The sequence below is a fragment of the Sinocyclocheilus rhinocerous genome, unplaced genomic scaffold, assembly GCF_001515625.1.
Source record: "Sinocyclocheilus rhinocerous isolate Xijiao unplaced genomic scaffold, SAMN03320098_v1.1 scaffold99, whole genome shotgun sequence".
Classification (NCBI taxonomy): domain Eukaryota; kingdom Metazoa; phylum Chordata; class Actinopteri; order Cypriniformes; family Cyprinidae; genus Sinocyclocheilus; species Sinocyclocheilus rhinocerous.
In genome coordinates, this window is record NW_015670981.1 from 390,958 (window position 1) to 395,903 (window position 4,946).

General features: G+C 32.2%; 1 protein-coding gene across 1 annotated transcript in view; it reads right to left on the reverse strand.

Annotated features, from left to right (window-relative positions):
• LOC107734520 (plexin A3) overlaps positions 1–4,946 on the reverse strand; it is a 211,830-nt gene that overhangs the window by 77,181 nt on the left and 129,703 nt on the right. The window lies entirely within an intron of this gene.

Sequence of the window (4,946 nt, forward strand, 5' to 3'; positions counted from 1 at the left end):
TTCAACATGCCATGGGAAGTCAATCTAACTTAACATTTTCTTATATTGATATTGTTTATGTCTTACTCCTTAACAGTTCATCAGGCTCTTATTGATTTAATCTATGGCATCTTTTGGAATATCTGAAGGCCATGTACCATAGTTCTTAACTGTAGCATTTGTTATCAGGCCCGTAACCAGCTATGAGGCCACCGAGGTCTACTCTAGACCTCGGTAAATTTTTCATGTTCAAAAATAAAATTTGTTCTTTGAATGACTAATTTGCTGTTAAACTCCTCATATGAATGCCTGCATGACATGTATAATTCAGTTTAGACAGTTTGCAAGAATGTTTAGCGTCCCTGTTATGAAAATGATCGCTGCGAGACGCTGGCGGAGTGAACGAGGCTTGAGAGAGGTGTGAGTGAGGTCGCGGGCGCAGCCTCTGTGTTGCCAGATCCAGCTATTATAAGCGTTTTTGGACTTGTCTTTTCCACTTAATTTAACACTTTAGAAAGTTAATAAAGTAGGAAGTTGCAGTTTAGAGTAAGCGATATCTTTCTCTTATCTTATTTGCAAAAGATTGGAAATAATAATTTCGGTTTATTTTTAGTTTTTTGCTTGTTTTAGTATTAATATCTGGCAACACTGCATCGCCGGCACTTAAACTGTAAGCAATCAAAAAAGTCCATGGACAGGTTTTTGCTGACAGGATAAGACATTCGGTAAGGTAAGGTAAGGTAAGGTAAGGGAAATTTTTTATATTATGTTTTTGCTAAATGTAGTTAGGAAAGGTTGATTGTATTAATTTTTTTATTTTTTATTGTGAAAGGTCATTTACGTTGCTGTTTTATTTCATTAGACTGTTTTGTTTGTTATTGTGAGCCTTGGGTCTCTCTGACGAAACATACCACTTTCATTGATTTATTTCTTTATTTTTGTTAAACGAACTGCTTTATTGTTATCTTATCTTGTTTGGGACGTGGGTCCCGTTAACGGGAATTCTACTAATTTATTGTTGTTTCTTCTTCTGTGATTTACAATGAATTTACCTTATAAATTTATTGTGTTTTCTTTGGTCCCTTTTGGGCTGACGGCCTGTTGGAAGCCTTTTTGTTCTTTTCTTGTTTACGTCTTAGTCCTAGCGGACATAATAAGTTTATTAATGAATGTGTTTCACCCATTTATTAACGGAGTTAAAATTAACACAAACAAATAAAAAAACAAAACACATATATATATATATATATACATATACATATACATATACATATATATATATCTATCAAAACCCTTTTTTTTGGTCAATTAGTTTTACCAATAAAACAAACTGATCAAATAAACTAATAAAATATTTGAACATTCAAATAAATTAATAAAATACCATAATAATTTATGCAAATATTTTCTTTTACCCAAACAAATAAATAAATAGGAAAACTGTTTATTGGTCTATATGTTCCACCAAATAAATAAATTGATAAACACAAATTATTACAATTTAAATAAAAAATCCATTACAAATTATGCAAATGTTTTCTTATTGAATAAAAATATTGCAAAAACTATTTATTTGTGAATGTTGCTCACCAATAAACACATTTATTTAAAAAAATGCAATTGAAATAAAATTTACCAAAAAAATCCTTCACAAATATAAATATATAAAAATTGTTATTCGTATTTTGGAAAAAGTATTCTCATACATTGTGACATCTCAAAATCTGCAATAAAAATGTATGGATGGAAACCCTGCAAAATTCAGAAAAGGAGTAAAAACTGTTTTGGCTGCAGTGTGTACATGGCTTATTGTATTTTGGTCTCTAGATGCGGTTCAAATCCCTCCTTCATTGTCCAGCAGATTGGGTTTTTTTTCTATTTCATCAATATAAATAAAATAAAATACAAAAAAAAAAAAAAACACACACAATTCCAAATGCTTCAAAAACTAATAGCACACCACTAATGAACGCTCTGAGAAATGTTCTCTTCAATAACAGCTTGTGAAAATTCTATTTCGAGTGAGAATGACATTTGCAACAATTCTTCCTCTTATCGTCCAGTGTAAACACACGTCTAGGGAAAATGCCTTGGCTAGAAATTTCCAGCAAGTGTCAAACGAGACGAACAATGAAGCGAGTGAGAAAGTTCCCAGTGTTCCACAGACAATGAGTGAAAGAACCGCTTGTGTGATTGACACATACAGATGAACACTTGTGAGAGAGAGACAGACCCGGTTTAGCTGCCGGTCCAGAGGGCACTGACCAGGTTGGGTCTGCCACAGCCTGAGGGGCTTGTTGGATGTCAAAGGAATAGCTGATCCAAAAAAGAAAATCTGTCATTATTTACTCACCCTTATGGTTGTTTCAAACCCGTATGTTGCCATTTATTCTGTATGACACATAAAAACTACCAGCATATGGGTTTGGAACAACATCATGAGGGTGAGTAAAGAACACAATTTTCATTTCTGGAAGAACTATTCCTTTAAATCTGTATGTGAATTTAAGACGGACACATAAGTGGTTCTGTTGTACTCACTTCCTGTTCCTCCAGGGAGCAGAGCACAAAAGCTTGCATACTCTGGTTTAAAAGAATGCCAACCCTCTAGGGCAAATCACAGCGCAGGAAACTGAGAACAGACGAGCCGTTCTGAACATCTGAATCTCGCTTTCATTTGAGAAAGTGAAACAGTGAGTCATCTAAGCCACACTGAAATCACAAATGAACTCATAATACATCTGAATCTGATTATGCCGCGTGGCACTGCTGCAGCTCAAACCCTCGAGACTGGAACAGTTTATACAAGCGCTCGTTTAGCACCAACTAGCTGATTAGTAAAAAGACTATTTAGATTACTCACAAATAGATTTTCAAATTTATGGTGGGAAGAGAACGTGAAGAGCTACGAGAAACAGAAGTTTCACAGTTTTTTGTTATTTTTACATTTTTTTTTTTTAATCAATTTTGTATTTTTTATTATTATTTTTAAACTAATAATTTAAAATATAAAACATCAAGATTTAAAAACAATTTTTCATACATTTTTTCATTAAAACATCAACATTTAAAAATCAATTTTTTTTCAATTTAATTATTCTCAATAGAAAAGCACAGGTTTTTGAAGTTAGCTAATTTTGAATTGGTGAGTATTTTAATATTTATGATTAATATTTAAAGTATGAGACATTATATTATATTAATATATATATTATATTAATATAAAACTTTTTTATATTATTTTATTTTCTTACTATATTAAATAAAAGTAATGTTTTTACATATATAAATGTATATAAAAATATATATTTTTATTGTTGTATATATTTTAATTTATTTGCAAGACATTACTTTTCGGCTTGTAGTTTTCAGCACATTCTGACTGTTGCTTCAAAGAATACCAAGACTTTATTGCAAATTCAACAAAACATCATATTTTTTGGCATTACCATCATATTTGATTAATCAAATTACTTGATTTTTATCACATGTGTTTGAATACTTAAGACTACAAAATAACTCAAAATGCCCATCCCTAGTTGATACGTCTCATTTATCAGAGGTTTGTTTGGTTAGCTGGTCTGGTTTGGTTTCTTACCTCTGCGCTGCTCACTCGACCTTCCTGGAAAGAGCACTCGGCTACGTTATTAGTGCAGATGTGGCGATATTTACACCAGTTGCAGGGGAAAGGGCTGCTAACACACGATGAACACCTGCAGAGGAGAAAAACAAAAAAAAGTTACATGAGAGGTCTGTTCTGAGCAGATCAAACAAGTCATCTGTGAACAGTTTCCTCTGACTTGAGAGTCAAAGCAAAACGTAAATGACCAAAACGTATTTTACCACAAAATCTACTCCAGAACAAACCTGGTTTTGTTTAATGGTCTTATTCCTAGTTTTTACAGCATATTTGACAAAGTAATAAAATTCATCGTTTTTATGCAATCACAAGCTGGCTTTGATGTAACATAATATTTTATATATATTTATAAATTATAAGCATAAATAAATAACTAACTAACTAAATAAATAAAAAGAATGTCAGAAATAAAATAATTATTTTATTATAACATTTAATTCAAATAATACTATTGCACAAAAATAAAATAAAATTATGCAAATTATGCATTATATAAAAAAATACAATACACTATTAGATAAAATTAAATAATATTTTCAATATATAAAATATTACAATTCTTAAATCTTATTTACAACTGACAGGGAAGATAAAATTAATAGAGGAGCTACACAACAAATATAGAAATGACATCCATAAAATACATGCATTTTGTTGCTATTTTCAGACTATAATAGGAATGACCTAGTTTTGTTTTGTGTGACTGTAACCAGATTGGCATTACCCTTCCTGTCAGCATCTGAAAATAGCACTTTCTGGTTCAAAACCACCAACTTTCCAGTGCAGAACCGGATCTTTTTCATGGAAACGAACAAAACAGGGCCATATTTGTCATTTGCCGTCAATGGAAACGGGATACCAAAAAAAAAAAAAAACATCCAGCAACCAAACCTAGATCTAGGTTTTTAAATACTACACCCAGAAACACAAGGCATTGGAACTAAAACTTGTTTGGTATCTCCAGCAGCGACTTAAACTCTCTGTCCTCAACTGAACCTCTGGCTCAAGTCATTAATTCCCTCAGTTCTTCAAATACTTTGTCTATAAATCACATCATTGTCCTTGTGAACATCCTGAACGAGCCCCGGGTCAGCCTTAAAGCGGTCATATGATGCTGCTAAAAAGAACATTATTTTGTGTATTTGGTGTAATGAAATGTGTTTATGTGGTTTAAGGTTCAAAAAACACATTATTTTCCACATACTATACATTATTGTTTCTCCTCTACGCCCCGCCTTTCTGAAACGCGTCGATTTTTACAAAACTCATCGGTCTGAAAAAGCGAGGTGTACTGTGATTGGCCAGCTATCCAATGCGTTATGATTGG